This window comes from Desmodus rotundus, chromosome 11 (genome assembly GCF_022682495.2).
Source record: "Desmodus rotundus isolate HL8 chromosome 11, HLdesRot8A.1, whole genome shotgun sequence".
Taxonomy (NCBI): Eukaryota; Metazoa; Chordata; class Mammalia; order Chiroptera; family Phyllostomidae; genus Desmodus; species Desmodus rotundus.
In genome coordinates, this window is record NC_071397.1 from 51,237,788 (window position 1) to 51,258,305 (window position 20,518).

The 20,518-nt window shown below is 36.9% G+C and overlaps 1 protein-coding gene and 1 pseudogene across 6 annotated transcripts in view; one reads left to right on the top strand and one right to left on the bottom strand.

The window, feature by feature from the left end:
- The window catches only part of FUT9 (fucosyltransferase 9), a 270,697-nt gene that overhangs the window by 178,383 nt on the left and 71,796 nt on the right, over positions 1-20,518 (top strand). For all 6 annotated transcript variants that reach the window (XM_053914070.1, XM_024551733.3, XM_045188607.2 and 3 more), the window contains one exon: positions 10,440-10,527. The gene's annotated coding sequence lies outside the window, so the exon portion shown is untranslated. The remainder of the gene's footprint in view (positions 1-10,439; positions 10,528-20,518) is intronic.
- Positions 14,891-16,183, bottom strand: LOC112296962 (nuclear distribution protein nudE homolog 1-like; annotated as a pseudogene).

A 20,518-nucleotide genomic window follows, 5' to 3' on the forward strand; every position in this document is an offset into this window, starting at 1 on the left:
TTAATTAAGGGAGAGAGGAATTAAGAAATTTCCCTATGGGTATTCAGTGGTAGAGCCAGAATTAAAATACAGATCTTATGACTCCTAAGTTTTAGTATATAAAAGTTTTGATGATGCTAATAAGTTGGAAGATTTATAAATTCTTTTCTCTCAAAACTATACCAAATAGACCATAAGTCTGCTTTTCAGAAACACTTAGCTATAATAGTCATATTTTACTTAGATTTGTATGCTATCAGCCTTAAATTTGTAAGTTGACTTATAATTACGTATAACTCACTGATTTTGAAGTCCAGGACCATAAATCTAATATAGATGTAGTTGGGTTTAATACTACATCAAATAGCACATAAAAATTGAATGTGTATTACTTCAGTACACGAAATTTGAAGGGAGAACGTCTTCACGTTACACCAGAGAGAATAGTTTAAGCTTTTATCCCTCCCACACATCCACATACACGAGAATGTGGGACATGCCACCAAGGCCAACATACATTACACACAGGGTGGGGTAAACACATTTACAGATGTTCATATGAAAAATAATACAATAATTAATAAACAATAGTACAAGAATAAACTGTTTTGCATACTCACGACTGTAAACCTCTGTTTACCCCACCCTGTACTGAGATGAGAATGCACTCTGAGGACCTGAGAAATACCAGAGTCACTAGAACAAAATGAACGAGGCTCAGAGAATAGCAGGCAGGATCTAGATTCCCTCCTGCTCCCCTAAGGCCCTGGGCTTTTGGAAAGTAACAGCCAGGAGGAGACACAGAGGCTGCCTGCTTTCAACCCTGTGGCAGCAGCTGAGGCAGTGAACAAAGAATGGCCTACATGCTTGAATGGGTCTAGGGGAGGAGCCCAGGAAACATTTCAGAAATGTTATCATTTATATTATAATAAGTAAAGCATTATCTAAGACAATTTTATATTCAGTCAGGAACCATATATATGTGTTTTTTCAGATACTTCCCTCAATTTCCATCTCCTGTGTGAACAGAACTCTTATGCCTTCTTGTTATTCAAGAAGCCATCACTACAGAATTCCACCATTACCTCATTTATCCCCCTCACCCAAATACAAATTAAACCTTTAAGGGTTGGATTAATTTTGTAAGGCAACTGTAACAGATTATGACAAACCAGGTAACTTAAAATACCATAAATGTATTTTCTCAAAAATTCTGGAAGTTATATATTTTTGAGAGAATAATTTGAGCTTATGGTGGTTGCCAGCAATTCTTGATGTTTGCTGGTTTGTACCGGTTTGACTCCAGTCTCTGTGTCTGGTTTCATAGGGCATTCTTCCTGTGTGTCTCTGTGTCTCCAAATTTTTCTCTCCTTACAAAAACACCGGTCACTAGGTTTAGGACCCATCCTCATCCAGTGTGACCTCATCTTAACGTCATTACACCTGCAAAGACATTTCCAAATGCAGACCCATTCATAGACACTGGGTAGTTAAAATTTCAGCAGATCATTTAGGAACATAATTCAATCCACCAAAATGAGGGGGGAGTGGGAGTGCTAATCTCAACTAGGTGGTTAGAAGGACTAAGTCAATGTATAAAAAAATTGGAATAGTTGTAGGTTGCATTTGCATCGTTAAAGGACTTTGTAACACAAATGTGTGGATCCTAACAAAGTGGTTGGGATTAGAGCTTTCCTGGTCCCTGCTTTCTGTCCAGAGCTCCCAGCTCCTCACTTCCGGCAAACCCAAGGCTGAGGGTCTACATCCCTACCCATGCACCAGACTGGACCAGCTGCAAAATGAAGAAACTTAGGTTGTTTATCTTATTTACCTTTCCTTTAGTAGTGTTTTCACTTTTATGGTAAATACTTAAATATTTTCTTTAGATGAAATTATATACATAATGGCTTTATATTTCATTTTAATTTTCCCATGTTAATGTGGATTTATATCTGCACAGTTCTCAGACATTGTCTATATATAAAACACATATGAAGAATATGAAGGATGTTCATGCAAAATTTTCACTGCAGAAAACTGCACACGGGTAAATGGTTGTCGTAGGCATGGATTTCTTTTCTTCCAAAAATACTTCCTAAGTGTAAATGAGAAGACTAGGAACAAGTTTAGAGAGTCCTTGTAAAGCTGAAATCAGGTAATCTGGGTTCTTCCGTGCTGTTGAGCGGAGTCGATCTCTAGTCATTGTTGTGGAGCACTCACCCCTGGACGGGGCGAGGGCTGAAGAATGTGCTACCTTTACTTAGGCCACGAAAATCCTGAAATTCAAGTTTTAAAAGGGCTCCAAGGGAGATGAATGCATTTTAACACAAAATGCTTTTCCCTGCATGCGATGGCTCAGTGTACAGCTTTGTTACAAATCACCCTACCTTCTGAATTATAAAGTGTATTTCATTTTTTAAAATAACTTGGTTCATATTAAATCACATGCTATCAATACACAGCTCAATCCATTGCATTTAATGCAACATCTACAGCTAAAGTTGGATTAGATTCTTTTTCTTTTCCCAGAACATTATTTATTTGAGGATTAGCATTTAATAAGCAGTACTGATTTTTAAAATCTTTCATCAGTTTAAATGCAACTTTACAAAAGAGTAAATACATGATTTTAAAGTAAGTTATCATGGCATAAAATATCTGTTTACGTTTATATTAGCATTTCTTCTTTGTTGATCATAAAAAATATGCTAAATTTCATTATTTTGATTATTGATTTTCCAAGAGACTTTGGTCTGAATTATAAAGCTATAGCTTAAGTTTTATAAATAAAACTTATAGTAAAACATTTATTTTTATGCAATTACATTACACCCAAAAATATTCTAATAGTTATTTATTTAATCATATGAGTTTCTATAGTTGCTTTTATTCAGCTGTTTTGAACATTCTGGAACTTACCTCATGGTATTTTACAGCATTCTCCCCAAACACCTGCAACAGCTTCCACTGGGAGAGAGAGGAAGGCTTGTTATATTTGGAAATTCTGGACCCTACCCCACACACTTATTTATCAGCACCTCTTGAAAAATGTAGTTCATGAATCTGTTTATAAGGAAAAGTGTCCAATATTTTTAGTTGTTATTGTCATAGACAAACAAGAAAAGAAATAGTGTCATCAACCATCTGTCCCTGGCCCGTTGCCCATCTTCGATCCCAGTCAGACATCTCGCTCTGGACGAGTATGATTGAGGGGAGCTTCAAGTGTCACATAGTCTTGACCGTGACTTTACTTTCTATCTTTCACTTTCAGATTCTTCATCCAGGGAGGGTTTTAACAAGTAGGATCAGAAATCAAAATATCAGCTGAACAAGCATGAAGCACACTTGCTTCTTGGGAACAGCCACTGGACCTCAGCCCAGTGCTCATCCTGTCTCTCAGAAGCCCCTGGGCTAGAAGTGGCTTGTCTCTCACAAATCAGGACATATTGTTCATTGAATTAATTATACCCACACCCCCTCAAAGCTAGAGAAATGAGGGGGTGAAGTGCTTAAACTTTATTGATTCAGTTTAAAGACAGAAACAAAATTAAACCATTTTTAAACCCATATTTCAGTGAAATAAAAAAAAAAAGAGAGATTCATACAGTCCGAACCACAGAGTGGCAAACTGTGGTCCGTGCACTAAGTCTGACCTGCTGCTAGGACTTGCAAACAAGGGTTTACTGGAACACAAACACGGGATTTGTTTGTGTCTGCCTTAACACTACAACACTGGAGTTGAGGAGTTGTGACTCAAACTGTACAATAGATGAGTACCTGAAGAACACCTTTGACTTTGAAGCGGTCACCGGCAAGCAGTGTCCTCGGCGTTGTGGCTGAGACAGACAAATTCACCTGAACTCCCGAGTCCTGTGGAGGAAAAGGGACAGCATGGCCACTCTCTCAAGGGGAGAGCGCCCGACCCTTGCCTTGACAGGCTTTTATTGCCTTAATTTGCATAGGAATACAGGGTGTATATGGAAAGCTCATCAATCATTGTCAGGCTGTAATAATCAAATAAATAACATTCAGCAAACTCTGAGGGTTTATTTAGAGTCAGGGTCAGGTAGCTAAAGGACCATAAAACTTTGGGGAAACAAGTTCATTTCAGACTTGTATCCTTCTCATTTAAATTGCGGGTATTAGCAAAGCAGGTTTCATAGGATTTTATGCATTCTTTTTCAGGCCTGATCCTCTGGGGAACCCGCCCTTTCCAACACAGGGCCGCACCCTCCTCCAGCGTTGTTTCAGGCTTAAATCAGGCAGAGGAAGTAAGGCAGCCAAGAGATTAGGACACTTCTTGCAGACAGAATGAGGACTCAGGCTATGTCAAAGCCAAGGGGTGAGGGTCCATCACCCCCTTTTTCCACAGCCCCCCGAGTCCTTCCCTGCGAGCTTATCCCTGGTGACCAGAGCCTGTCTTAGGTTGATCCTCCCTTGAGGATTCTTACCCGTCGTTGGCTAACTGTCCAAGCTCAGGGCCAAGCAAGGTGAAGTGGGCAGAGGTGGCACTTCTGCCAGGGAGATAAGCTTTGTCTCCTTAATGGCTTGTGGTCCCAAGGTCTCTCACTCAGCCTTAGCCATGGGGGTTACAGTGTCTGAAACCAGGCAGGGTGGTTCCCAATATGACTTAACCTCTTGGCCAGTGATACTTAAATATTTGTCATCTGGCTCTTTAGGGCACAGTTTACTAATCCCATGTCTAAACCCAAACGATCATGATGGATTTTCTCCAGCTTCTGAAGGCAAAAATACTCATAAATGGAATTCCATAAAAAGGTGTCTCATACGAGTAGAAAATTCAAATAAACCAATTACTAGGAAGGCAATTGAATCAGTAATCTGAAGTTCTCCCAGTGAAGAAAAGCCCAGGACCAGATGGCTTTACTGCTGAACTTCACTAAACATTTAAAGAAGAATTAAAGCCAGCTATTCTCATACTCTTCCAAAAAAAAAAAAAAAAAAACCCTCACAGAGAAGTGATGTGTAACAGGATGAATATAGTTAACAGTGCTGGATGATATATATGAACATTAAGAGGGTAGATCACAAGGAAACATTTTTTTCTTTTTTCTTTTTCTTCTTATTGTACCTATATGAGAGGATGGATATTAGCTAAGTCTATTATAGTATTCACTTCATTTTATGTAAATCGAACCATATTGATGTATGCACTAAACTTGTACAGTGAGGTATGTCAATTATTTCTCAATAAAATTGTAAAAACTCTCCATTCACATGTTAAAACATACTATGTTCTTTTCTCACTAAGCAGGCCAAGATATTTCCAATAACCAGAACAGTGCCTATCATAGTAGGGAGTCAATAAGTTTTGGTTAAATAAATCAATCTTTAAAAATGTAAGGACATTCTGCATTTTATTTATGATATATCTCTACTTTGGAATAAATTTCTTTTTCCCAAATTTTTCGGTAAAACAGATGCTCTAGGAAGAATGCACAGTGAGGTTTTCAGTACTGTTTCAGGTCCCAGTTAGAAGAAGCTCAATAATTTTCCCTGAAGGGTTCTGCAGGTTTTAAGACAACAAAGCAATCTTCCCTACCTCAAAAAGTGTGTGCTGAAAAGTATTTCTATGGATAACAATAACCTCTATACCAAACATAAGTATATTTCAAGTCCACGAGATATTAATGTTTGCGAATGGTCCTAAGAGCTACTGATTCCCTGTCTCCTACAGCAACTCAACAAGCAGAAGAGTCTCCATGAGGGACATCTCACTTCATCAGCCCCAGCACTGTTCTCTGAGTTCACAAAGATCTGTCTCTTATACCCGTGAGGAATGAGGGTCAGGAAACATCACCAAATCTGGCTGCACAGGAGGGAATGAAGAAGGCCCAATACAGACGATGACAATAACCAAGGAGCCACAGAAACAAGCACGAATCACACACTTCTCCCTCAGCCACTCTTTTATTCCAGCTTCTGCAGAGAGAGGGACCAAGGAAGACGACCATTAAACCACCTAGACTAGAATCTGTCCCACAGTAAAATGCTTAAGAAACATTCATTAATTTCTCTTCCTCTCCTCTTTCTTCCTCACTTGGTTTTGTGTTTTTAGGTTCAGGATTCTTATTCCCATTTTTACCTAATATAAAGAGTAAATCAACACTTTGTACTGTGAGAAAAAAATATTGAGAAGAGTTTCTTACATCTGAATCATTCTACATTGATCGCATGAGGCAGACTTGTGGGACCAAGAATGAAACTCTGGCATCAGTCTGTCTGGGCTCCACGTTAGTTACACCATGAACAAGCTGGGTGACCTAGGACAGATTGCTTAAGCTGTCAGTACTTCATACTCTAAAATAATACCTTACACGCTTGTTGATGGGATTGAATGAAAACATTTATGTGAAATCTTAAAATTGTGGCTGGTATATAGTGAACACGTTATTATCATTAGGTGGTATTATTAACAGTGTTAATGATGTTTAAGCTCCCAGCATGACCAAAGGGCCCTCCCACGGGCAGCCCCTCTTACCTCCGCCGCTTCCTGAGCAGGCAGCAGGCACACTTTACTTATCTCTTTGCTCCACTAAAGCCAGGTTAGCTTTCCGTCCCAGACTATTTTATGTCCGTTCTCCTCCTCTTTGCTCATATTGTACTGCCTAGTTGTAACTCAACATTCTCTTTACACAACCTGTTATCTATTAAGCTTCAGCCACAAAAATTAATACTGCTATAATTGTGCCCCTGGCCAGACATTTTGCGCACATTTCCTCATTCCCCTTTCTTCTCTTCCTCCTCTGAGCTATGAACCCTCCAAGGGCAGAAGAGTGTTTCAGTTGCCCTTTTAGCCATACCATCTAGCAGCTGTTATATGGAACTCATTTAGGGAGATGTATGTTGAATTAAAGAAGGCTTAAGGGCCAAGTGCAGTAATTCTGAAGTGATAAATTTCTGTTTAGAGTATAGCCACAGGAGTTGGCTTGGTGACCTCCTCCGGCAGTAAATCTCATTTCTCACTATAAACTGCACGAAGCAATTGTCTTTAGTTGTTCGAAATTCAATGTCCTTTAATCATGTCTGGTGAATTGATTAAGGAACTTACTCTTATTAATGGAATCCAATTTTTGATGTATCTGAGATATTTCTAACATCATTTAGAGTCCTGTAAAATTTTCTTGTTGACAAGTAATGCTCCATTTTTCTATTCCTTTATTTTTTATTTCTAAATATCATATAGTATTTTTGTAATCAGTTATACTATCTTTAATCAACAATAATTAAAAACAATTATAAAATATAAGTATTTCTCCATATATTTCCCTTTAGTGAATTTTACTCAAATTAACTAAAACAGTCTATATAAACAAATATGTAATTTATATTTTTAATGAACTCTTTGCTAAAGGAAAAAATTACCTATCCTACGTGTTGGATCAAAAATGCATTCGTTTGTGAAATTAATGAAAATAATTGTATACTTTATTCAAATATATCACAAATCCAAACATTTCTCTCCATTGTCATTGCTGCCAAACTTACACTCACCATCATCTCCCAGCCCTATGACTGCAACGGTCGTTAGACTGGCTGCCACTTCCCAGCTTGCCTCTCTCTATAACCCACAGAATATTTGAAGGGATCCTTTAAATTTTGATCAGTTACTTAGTCAAACCCTCCTGTCCCCATTGTATAATGAATAAAGTCTGACCTCCTTACAAAGACCGATGAAGCCCAACATGACCTGGCCACTGTCTACCTGCCTGCCTCACTCTCTGCCACCCCCCTCACCATGCCCTGGGTCACTATGTGATTTGATTTCATCCCCTCCTTGAATATGCCATGCTTGTTCCTGTCCTGGGCTTTTGTACCTCATGTCCCCTTTCCTTGCAATGCTTGATCCTAAAGATAAGGCTGAGCCCTTATCTTCAGATCAAACATGGGTTCCTTCACGAAGCCTATCTCCCCTGTCTGCCTCTGTTCAAGGAGACTGTCTAGTCCTGTTGTGGGCTGCTCTGCTGCTGACGTCTCTCACAGTTCTTTCTCCTCTCTCTCTGCCTAACGGTCCCTCTAATTCAGTCTCCCCTGGATCTTGGCATTCAGGTCCATCAGAGTCCTCACTGTTACATACGTTGCTACCTCCCTCATCTGACACCAAGTTAAAACTGAAAAACCCCATGAACCTCTGTAGCTGAGCCATTTTGCTTCCAGTAGGCCCTGTTTTCCTCAGCCCATTATCCATGCCACATAATAACCAGGGGAGATTTGAGATTGCCAATTGGCCTTATTTTAACCAAGGGAACCTTGTGACACTACCCAGTCACCATGTGTTAACATGAGATTACTCAGTATAGTAGCCCTTCCCAATAGCATATAAGCAAAATCCTAACTTAACTAAGAATTTCTAAAGCTACTCCCACCAGATGTTTGACCTCAAGAAGCTAAAAGGAGAAAACAAGAGCCGTGGCAGCCACTCTCCTCTTCCAATGTGATCTTTCTCTCCACTCTTTCTGTTATATCTCAAAAGTATACATGAAGAAGGCTCTCTTCCTATTGCTTTCTGCATGATTTGAAACTTTTTTTTTAGGTTCCATGAAAACTTAGTCATTTGTGGCTTGCTGAATAACATCAACACAAAAAGTAGATCAGTCAGTGAATCAGCTTGGTGTTTTATGCTTGCGTTACTAAGCCTCCAGATCTTGACAAAACATCCAAATAATAGACTAATCCACCAGGTTTAGACTTTATAGGTAAGACAGAACTAAAGGAATTTAGAATCCCCCGTTTCTCAGGACTGACTCGCTTTAAACCATCCATCAACATGGATGACAGAAACTGAGTGCCTTGTGCCCATCTCTGGCCCGTCAGCCAGATGTTTTCCCTTCTCTAGCAGGAAAGACAAGGGTGTGAGAAATCAAATGCTGTTCTTGCTGTTTTTACAGTACAACATCTGACTTGATGCTTTTGAAATGTTTTTTGCTGGGAAGTCAGAAAATCAAACACACACACAAATCTAAGTTGCCAAATAGGTAACAGGACTCAGGCCACTTCCTGGTCCCAATTATTTGTTGTCATTTTAGATATGATTCTAAATGTTGAGTTTTCTGACTTTCCAGAAAAAAAACATTTCAAAGGCATCAAATAGATATTGTAGTGTAAAAACACAGCACAAATAGCATTTGATCCTGAGAGAGTATTATTCTCAAAAAATTAACAGATGCTTAAATATAATATAGTCTGTAACCAGTTGAGATAGGTGTGAATGCCCCTTTTCTATATTTAATAATATTAAATATATCAATCTTTAATTTCAAGATATACAACCAACACTTTATATATGTTATATGCAATAATTGTGTTCGTAGTTTTATTCACTTAAAAACGTCAAGCACAAGATACATACAGTTTCAAAAGAGAAACTTGATCTACCTTATAAAATGTTTAATTTTTTTTTCAAATTAGGGGCTCTCATAGTATTGAAAGTAGATATCCAGGCAGCATTATCTTATGGTGTCCACCATTATCTAAATGGTGTCCAGGAGGCTGTGTGCAAGTGAAGGCTTTTCTGAGTAGACACTTGGGTTAGGGCTGAATTAACCTCAGCTCCCCAGCTTATAACAACTTCTAGCTTCTTATATGGAGTAGATGTCTACATAATCAGAACCCTGTAAAGTGGGGATAATAAAACCCACCTTATGGTATTGCTGTGATGACTAAATGAAGATTATACACACCAGAAAACATTCAACAGTTGATACAAAATATAGACATCTTATTCATCTACTGTGTTTTATACCTTTGAGAAAAGATAAGGTAGCATTCTGCTTTAAAGATAAGACAGATGCCCCATCTATTCTCTATGTTTTGATTATCATTAACTGTGTTTAAATACAATTGAAGTGTAAGTAAGAGGAGTACTAAATTAAGGGAAAAATTAAATTATTTTCCTCTCAAAGGCCCCACCTCCCAATCATCTTGGATGTTAGGAGGCAACATATGAATCGTGGGGAGCGCGAGCATTCAGACCATGGCAGCTGACACTCATCGACCCAGTTAAAGATGTTCGAACAGATCTTCGATTATTTGGCCTTTGTTTTATTAAGCGTTCAGATAATTATACACATCAGGATGGTTCATAAACTTGTTTATATTTTATTTTTGTTTTTTGAGTTATGGGCTCAATTTATTCTGTAAGTAAAAAACAAAAAAAAATAGAGACCATGAAATATATTCACTCAACAAGATATACTTATTTCCTTAGAGTTTCAATTGCAACATTCAATTTTAAAAATAGTATTCAATTTAAATCAATAGCATTCTTCTGAAATTAAAAGAAATCATAAATTAATGTAAACAAAGACACAAAAGTATATCTAGAAATGTCTAGGGTTGTAAAATGAGTGATTTATTTTAGCTTTCTTTTGGTTATTTAGTTACATGTATAGTACACTCAGCACATTTAACCAACATAATTTTCCTCTCTTTCCCAACAGGTTAAGAATATACTAACTCAAGAATTTGAAATACAGTGGAATAACTTAACAACTGTCTATGTGCTTTCCATGATATGTTCTCTATATTGTAAGTATATATGTTTACATTCCCAAGCTAGCTTGATTGTGAAAGGAATGTGTTTAATTAGAACTTGTAGATAACTTAGATTGTTTTAGAAAAGGGTAAGGTACAATTCATCCAAGATATAGAATAGTTTTAGAACGTTATCGTATGTGAAGAGGTGTTCTGCAAATTTAGATTTAATATTGTATCAAAGTTAAAGCTTAATGTAACCGTCTATCATGGTAGAATAATATACCCATTATGTTTAGTTAGATTTTTATAAATATACATAATGCCCTTAAGATTTTATACCACTCTTACTTTTCTATAATTTTTTTAAAAATATCGGATATGCAGAATTTTATGCTGAAGTATTAAAATTTACTGAAATGTCTTAAAATATAATGTTTATTATTTTAATGTCTGTTCAACTTTTCCTGTTAGTTATCTTTTTGAAAAACTGTTTTAGTTTTGGCAAGATAATACCTTTAGCACTAAATCATTCATATATAGATATGCAAAGGGGAGCCCCAAAAAGCACAGAATTATCTTCTGGATGGTGGGTCCCTTGTAGTACAGGCTTCCCCTGCTAGTTAAGTTTTCTAGGAACCCATCTGTATCAGTATACCAGCTGGTGGTATGGTGAGAGGTTGCATTTGGCTTCAGTGAATTTTTTTAAAGACTCCGTCAGTGCATTTGCTGATTCCATGATGGGTGATTTACAAGCACACTTGCCAACACAGCACTAAATGTTCAGCAGTTTTGGAACAAAAACCACAGGACCCCTGTGCTCTACATTCCCTATTCACCTGATCTTGCCCCAGGCGACTTTTTTTTGTTTCCCCAGATGAAAAAAGTTCTCAAAGGGAAACATTTTTGCCAATGTGGAAGAGGTAAAACAAAAATGGCAGAAGCACTAAAAGGCATCAAAATCATTGAGTTAAAAAACTGTTTTCAGCAGTGGAAAAAACGTCTTGATAGGTATATTGCATCAAATGGAGAGTACTTTGAAGGGGACTGAAGTTTAAACATGCAAGAATAAATACACAATTTTTTATAAATAAATTCCAGTGCTTCTTGGGTCCCCCATCATATATATATATATATGTATATATATATATATATATGCACACAATTTATTTAAGAAACTGAAGAAAAGGAAGAAAAGATTTTTTGGTTCAGTAGTGAAAACTTTTACTATTAACTTCACATTGCTTAAAAGTAAGGAGAGAAGTGAAAGGCTGAGATACTATGCTTTGTTTTTGAGTTAAGAAGTACTAAGCACTAAGGACTAACTCACAACAGTGGGAAGAAAAGGAGGCAGCCCAATCCCTTTTTGCTCAGAAGAAAGTAAGCCATGACTGGAGCCCTTATTAGTCACTAGTGTTCCCAAAATGTATAGTACATTTAGGGCCTCTGAAGATGCTGTTCCTGAACAACACCTGATCTACCAGACCTACAACACCCACTTCAAGCATTACTCTCCATTCTCTCAGCCCTTTTCTTTGCTAGAAACCCTCTCTGAGGATAAAAAGTATATCCCAAGGGACTTGAAATGCAGTGAGACTTGATCCTTCTCTGCAAAGGCAGAAGAATAAGGTGTGCCTGGTTCTGCTGTGCGGGTTGAAGTTGTGGTGAACAGACAGTCATTAGCATGCCTTTTTAGAACACTGAATGAATGCCTTTTGACACAAAATATAATTTAACACACAATATATGGTTGTAAAGCATTGTTATCTAATAGAAATATAACATGAGCCACTTGTGTAATTTTAATTTTGCTTGTGGTCACATTTATAAAGAAAAAACACAACAGGTATAATGGGTTTTTATAATAAATTTTATTTCACCTTATATTATCAAATTACAGTCATTTTAACATATGATCAATGTAAAAACTATTACTGAGACATTTAACTTTTTTTTTGCATCCTAAGTCTTTGAAATCCAGTGTGTACTTATATCACACCTCAGTTTAGATCATTTGGATACTGAATTTTTATTGGATATATTTGATCTGTATTTAGAGTTCATAAAATTTATAGCTGAAAAGAGTAATTCACAAAACCAAGTTGTTCCACGGACTTAAAATTTTTTCATAACAAAACAGTATCAGTTTTTAAATTTAAATTAATTAAAATTAAATGTCATTTAATTTATACTAGCCACATTTCACATACTCTACAGCCCCATGTGTCTAGTAGCTATTGTATTGTACAACTATCTTCCAAAGGACTCTTGATCTAATGTTATAATTCTGCTACCTAATGACTTTTGTAGGCTGGTATTAGAGCACACCAATGAAGTATATAACTTTAAATTTTCAATGAGGAAAATATTGTCAAGTCCCACGCATCTGACTAAAGTGAAATTTTATAGAACAACATATTTTTGAGAAATTAGTGATAAAATATACAAGAAATTATGGATAAAATCTCCAAGCTGTGAGAGATATTGAATTTTTTTATAATTTGATTCAGTGTGCATGTTCTTTTGTACTATAAGGGAATTAACACCCTTCCCCATTACAAAGGAAGGAAGGAAAGAAGGAAGGATGGAAGGAAGGAAGGAAAGAAGGAAGGAAGGAAAGAAAAAAATTTTTTAAATGGCTATGTGAAAGACATTGTAAAATAATGAAAATACAAGTTTCAGACTTATAAGTCATATAGCTGATAAAGGATTTATATCTAGAATACATTAAGAACTGTTGAAACTTAATAGTAAGAAAATAAACACCCCATCTGAGAAATAGGTAAAAGATCTGAACTTCACCAAAAAAAGAAAAAGATGTATAGATGGCCAATAAGTATATGGGGGTATTTTTACCACCCTTAGTTAAGAAAGATGCAAAATTAAAATCACAATGAGATGCCTATTAAAACGGATACATACGTACATTTAAATCTGACAATATCAAATGCTAGCAAGCATGTACAGTCACAGGGACTGTCCTTCATTGCTGATGGAAATTACAAATGACATTGCCACTTTGGAAAACTGTGTGCCAGTTTTATTTATAAAATTAAATATATACTTACCTTATGATCAAGCAGTCCCTCTCTTAGGTTTTACCAACATGAATCTAAAACTTTACACAGAAACCTATATGTAAATATTTATAGCATTTTTATCTATAATTACAAAAGTATTCTTCAAATAGTGAATGCATGAACAAACTAGCATATCTGCACAATGGAATACTATTCAGCTTTAAAAAGGAAACCATTATTAACTCATGCAATATCATGGATACATTTTTTTAGAGTCTGTTGATTTTATTGTTCTTTAAAAAAATAGAAGTACATCTTTTACCAATACAAGTTAGAATGTTTCTAGGATAATGAACCAGACACTGAAGTTTAATTCTCTGTAGAATTTCAGTAGCACTTGAAAACATCTATTTTCAAATCTAGGATATTTTTGCTGTTATTCTAGAAAAAATAACAGTAACAAAAGGAAGGTCGTTAAACTACACACATGCTCTTGAATTCATGTCTTCTTTTTACTTGTGACTGAAAGCATGAGACAGAAGTTCACAATAAGCAGAGCAAAGTATATACACTGTCCAGGCTGGAAGTCTTATGTTCACTTCTTCTTTGACAAGGAAGCTTCCAACAACAATCCTGGTGCTTTAATTTTATTTGAAGGTCACCCTGATTATTTCACTATGGCCTTGAATGAAATCCTGTTCTTAAAGGTTGTATTTCCAAGGCCACTCCATCCCAATGACCTCGAGTGTCATGAACTGGAGGTCACCCCCATGCCAAGGATGGGGCTCAGGACAACGAATAGTCAGGACAGACCTAAAAAATGACACATATTTTCCTCTTACATAAAATGTACTCTGAAACTCAAACACACCTTTAAAAGCTTCAGTGAGAGGCGGATGGAAAAGTGTGAGAGGTATACTACACCAGTTTTAATAAGCACATGCCTAGTCTGCTCTCTGCTCCCAGACGTGAATTCTTTGCAAGGGTCCTGGCTGCGCCATACAATGTTGGGAGACTGTTCTAGAAGAAAGCTCCAGCTGAATGGGGCTGAGGTGAGCCTGGGGTGGATTCAGATCCCCCTTGTGAGTTGTCTTCAGACATTCACAACGCCTCTCAAGGTCAATCAGGACTTGGGTCAGTTCAAAATGATGGCGTAGCCTCAGCACCCACACCTCAGAGCCCTTTCCAGAGGGTCCAGTTTTTCTCTGTCCTTCTGTACAGACACTGTCAAGGAGGCTGGGGATTAAGAGACAACATTTCACAGGGTCAACCACCAGGGGCCACAGGCAATGGCCTCAGTCATTGGCTAGTGGGACTGCATGCCCATATTTCTCAAACTAACTTAAAAAACAAAAACCTAGTGTGAAGAGGAGAAAGGTAACAGCTCCTTCACAGACACCAGTAGTTTCCCTTCTGTGGATTTCCTAAAGCAACATCTTGACTACATCCTGGGCCGATGGCAGCGATGGTGAGGACAGATTTGAAGGCGGCTTCCCAAACTCCAAGCATTTTCCCAACGTTCAGACAGAGCAAACCAAATTAAGTGGACATTACAGCTGTTACAGAGTGACTATCATTGGGCCCCAGCTATATGCGGATATCAAGAGTCAGGTGCAGTGTCACTGTGTCTCAATTTTCTCTCCCTATATCCCCCAGAGGCATGCAGGTGCTGCTTGGCCATCTGTTACCACCATCTCTGTTGTTGCTCTCCACCCTGAAGGTGGGACCACTTGTTCAGTTTGGGGACTGCTCATACACAAAGTTCCAGTGGGACTCCAGTGCCCCTACTTTCTGCAGCAGGTCTCCCACGGTGTTGAGGGCTGATATCCGGGCTGCAGGCATGAGGGGGGGTCCCTCCCATGAAGTCATCCATCCCACGTCTGAATGTCCCTGGTGTGGTTCAGCTAGAGCTGGGCCCCTGGTGAGCCGTGGGAGTGGATGTCAAGGAGCCAGTGGATGTCAAGGAGACACAGCTGTGTCTGTTCTTTCAGCTTCCAATGAGCTGGGCGTGAGGATTCTGGGTTTCTCCTGCTTTTGCCGCACAGCCAATTCCTGCCCCAGATCTCTGGCTTTATCCTTCAGTCTCTGAACAGCTTATAGGAGATTCTTTCTCATCAAGCTTACTCTCCAGGAACACATTTTTTTTGATGGCTTGATTCAAGCCCTGCTCACAGTCTTCCAGAGACATAACTGTGGCCCACTTCACTCTTTCCAATACATCATTTACTTGCTCCAGCTGTCAGATATATTTCTGCAGCTAATCTTTAATTGCTTTTTTCTGGGCTGGGTCATCGTCTGAGGCAGAGATCTGCTGGTAGTCTTCGGAATGCTGCATCTCAAACTTCTCCTTGATGGTTTCTAGCTCCATGCGAAGGTGGTTATTTTCTGACAGGAGGTCCCTGTCCCTGGTTTCAATTTGTTGGAGCTGTGTCTCCAATTCAGCTTCATAGTCTCAGCTTCCCTCCTGGAATTCTCAGAGCTCTTCTTGTGTATTCTCTGCCCTTTGCTTGTAGGTCATAGCCAGATATTTCCAATAGTTACCTTCTTCTTCCTCAGAGCTGAAAGTCTTCCCAGAGCTCTCCATTGTGAAAGCGGGAATAGAGGTCACTCTTCCTGTGGCATGGTCTCCAGGCTCGGGTGATGAAGACGAGTGGCTACCACAACAGGGGGCGGCTGAGGGCCTCATGGATGCATCTTAAGTGCATTTTGTTAAGTGAAAGCTGCAGACTCAAATGACTACGTATTGTGTAATTCCATATGTATGAAATGTTAGAAAAGACAAACCATAGAGACAGGAAACAGATCAGTAGTTGCAGGGAGAGATGGGAGAACTGACTACATTTGCATCACAATGTTGGAACAAATATGAAAGACTTTTGTTTTCTGTGTAATTTCTTTTCGGCACAAATCAATAACAAATTATTTGGGATAACAATTTCATCCCTATCCATTAAACCTATTTTTTAATATCAACATCATTTAGGGCAATTGAGCACAAAACAAAGATTGTAAGAACTTACATATCTTCTGTTCCTTTCCCTACAAGCCTTTATAAGCTGCTTCTGAAATGAGCAGAATGTTGGTTCTTCTGCCCCAAAGAGAATGTGCCCTCTGGCTTTGGCGGCGTGTTGCAGTCTAGTTGTTACGCATAGGTACGCGTTCCACAGCAGAACCTTGGTTCAGATGATAAAGATGAAGTAGACTATAGAAAATATATAATATGGAAGCATGTCTTAATATCTCTACAAAAACGCTGAAAATTGTCCTTGGATTTGTAGTGAAGGGGTAGGGGGACAGTTTGGGAGTCTGTCAAGCTCTCCTTGGCACTTTTTATTAGCCATTTATGCTTGCTCGTGTATTTTGTTTATGTTCTCCTTTTGGTGATAGACACAAATTTTTGATATGAGGAATATTTTTAAGGTGTTTTGAGATACTTTAATAGAAGTTGTGCTAAGCCAAAAGAAGCATGTGTTAGCTGCTATAAGTTCTCTTAAATATCTCAATGAAACATAATCACCATAAACAAAGACCTGCATACAACACTTATTCTCAAAATGCTAGACAAAAATGCAAAAAGTATATTATTCTGTTTAGTTCGGTGCATTTTGTATTATTTTTGCATTTTATGGACAGTATGATTCATTTATATGTGTTACATGTTTGTGTGTATGTATATATGCTGGGTAAGGATGTAAAGTGTGTTTCTTACTATGGGTCACAGTTAAAAACTTTAAATACCACTATCCAAAAAAGTGCCCTAGAGAGAAGAACTCTTAGAAATTTTCCCCATATTCAGAAGCCAATAGTTTGCTCTAAATATTATCTTCACTTCTATGGTGATTTGCTTATATAACTCTGAAAGCAGCCAGCAGAAGAGTACAGAATGAAATAAAACTCAGAAAAGGCAAACAGTAATGAAATCATTGCAAATACTTGAGAGTAGTTGATTCAAAAAAATACAAGTGTATCTTACAATTCAGTTAATAAATGGTGATTGCAGACTAGTGGGATTTAGACAAATTGCTGGTTAAGGAACCTTGGGAAAAATCATTTAACCACTCTAGGCTGCACATTCTTATCTAGGAAATGAAGATAAAACTACCTCCCGTCTCCCCAGGCAGTTAACAGAATGAGGTTATGTGGTTCATAGATTGGACATAGTGCTTCGCATGTAATACATTTCAACAACTGTTAAATATTAGTTGTACAACTCTACAGGAGGGATTACAAAGTATTAATTCCTAGATTGACCTAAAATTGTTTTGGTTTTTCCTGGTTTTATATGCTTGTACAGTTTATAACCTGTTAGAAATTATTTGCAAAATTAGTAAGTCTCTCAAGTAAAAATATAAATCTTGTTTTTCGATCTTTGAAGAGATATTTATTTATAAAGCTCTAGGTATGATGTTAGATTATGATAATTCCACTTTGTTTCATTTTTTTCACTCTAGAAACTTAATAATTCAACTACATAGGAGTTATTTTTAAAATGATTTCAGGCATGTATATCTAAAGATGTGTGTTTAAGGATGTTTACATCCTTTTTCATGATTTCCAAATACAGAATCCCACAAAATATGAGGTTGACAAAGTTAAAAATATTAGACACAAGACCTTTGAAGAGAATTAAATGTGAAAAATCAAGAGGTATGAACAGAGAGAAAGAAAAATGCACCTTTAAAGTAAAATATTTTCTGATTATAAAATTAACATATGCTCATTATAAAAACACAGTTAATACCAAGAGATAAAAAGAACAAGGTTAATGTTTTGGTGTGTAGATTTTAAATCTTTTCTCTGCATATATAAGGCCAATAGCTTTCTTTCATGGGATCATACCATAGATAGAGTTTTGTAAATTTATTTTGTCTTACTACTTCTCGGATGTTTTTTATATCAACACCTATGAGTCAGTAGTGTTAAGAACTTGATAGCATTTTATTCTTTGTTTGAATCATAATTTTTTAACCAATTACTTATTTAAGAACATTTACCTTATATCTAATATTTAGAGATTGGAAGCAATGCTTTCATCCTTGTACAAAACTTTCAGTGTCCCTCTCCAAATATTTTTCTTCCAGTTCCCAAAGGTAGCCACCAATGATTAAATGCCAACTATGTGATAATCACAATGTTAAGTGAATTTTTATATATTGTACAAAATATATAGTGTGTTATTATATGCTATATATTATTATTACATATATATATTATTATTACAACAGCCAAGTAGGCAATTGAGGATTAATACAGGCGAATAATTTGACAAAAGTCCAGAGAAAGCTAGAATTATAACCAGTACAAGTGATTCCAAAGCCCATGTCTGTAAATATTACACTATTCCATTTCTAACTTGTAGTATATACATCTTAAATTTTTAGTAGTACTGATTAATTTGTTTCAAGAAAATTTAAATTAATTTTGATAGATAATTTAAATTCCATTTTGTAGGGCAACTGAAGTCGTCCGTCCCTAGTCCCCAGTGCGCTGTCTTCCATGGAACCGTGTCAAACAGCCACAGCATACATTCAAATTTCACGGCGTTTTCAAAAAGAGACATCACACAGTTGCTGAGGATTTTATAAAATCAGTGGCCAAGTTAAGAACTAATATGTTGTTTGGAAAGAAAACAGAACAAGTTATTGGCAAAATTACCTCATCAGATGACTTTATTAATGAGAACTAATAAATGGCCGACAATATCAAGGAGAAACTCTTACTGTCAGTATTCTGGCTGATGGTTTTCTCTGGCTGATAGTTACATCAAGGCTCAGATGTGTATAGTGTAATGGACTGTTAGCATATATAATTCATATACATGAGGAACATTTCATTCACCCAAAATTTGTGCTGGTAGAGAAAATTTTTAACATATTATAATATGTTATGAATATAATGTAAAAATTAACAGATTTCTTATTTGTTTAGCTAATGCTTATTATTCTTTTGAAAAATATCGTAACCTCAGACAATATTCTACTGAAATTAGAAGTGAATTAACACCAGTTATTGTACCCCGGGGAACAGTGTTAATAAGCAAATGTCAGTGGTGGTACCTTAGTGCCAATATTTAAGCTAGCTTTAGGCCAGAGACCAGTGGCAGCCAATCTAATTAATCCCGACCATAGTACAAAATCCAAAAAGCTAATAATGAACATTGGAAATATAATAAGATTATGGACATGAAGCATACTCTTTAAAGGTATGCATAGCAAATGTTAAAACTCTGCCTTTCTCTTCTAGAGTATACTGGTTGTTGAAAAGAAAGACACTTTTGAAATTAGGGAGAGGTAACAAACATTTCTTCACAAGGCCAACACCGCCGCCATGTCTATAGTTTCAAGTCATTCCCTCAATTACCATATCTCAAAGATATATTCAGTATCTAACGCAGCCCAAACCACTTACTCATTGCTAGAGAAGTGACAGGAGATAGCAGGATAACAAAGATAACAGGATCTCTTAACAAGACCAAAAGAAAACCATGCAAAGACCTGGTCACTTGTAGACTGACTTTTTCCAATACTTGAGAATCTCCTTTTTCTCCTGGTTGGCTGAGAAATATATTGAAGCAATATTGCTGGGCATATTTAAAAATCACAATCCATGTGCTGTTTTAGATCATGAAAAAATCATTTCAGAGAAAAATATCACTGAAAAGTAAATTAGAAAGCCATTTACCCTTGACTTGCTAATAGTTGAGTGAGTTGAATCATTTAACCTTTCAGTTTTGAGCATGATACGTTGACTTAATATCTGATGAAGCACCAGCGGTTGGATCTCAGTATTCAGAACTACGGAACAGAGCCTCTTTATGCTTGTGGTGAATATTAATGGATATAATCAAAAGTTTATGTTTAATTTTACTAGGAAATGAAATTAATTAGAACCTATTTATCCTAGAGTCAGATATAAATAGCATCATCTTTGATAATTGTATTATGTTTTATTATATTTTATCTTTATATTTCAATTGTGATAAACATTTACTGTATCTAAAATTGGAAATTCTTTTGCATATGAAT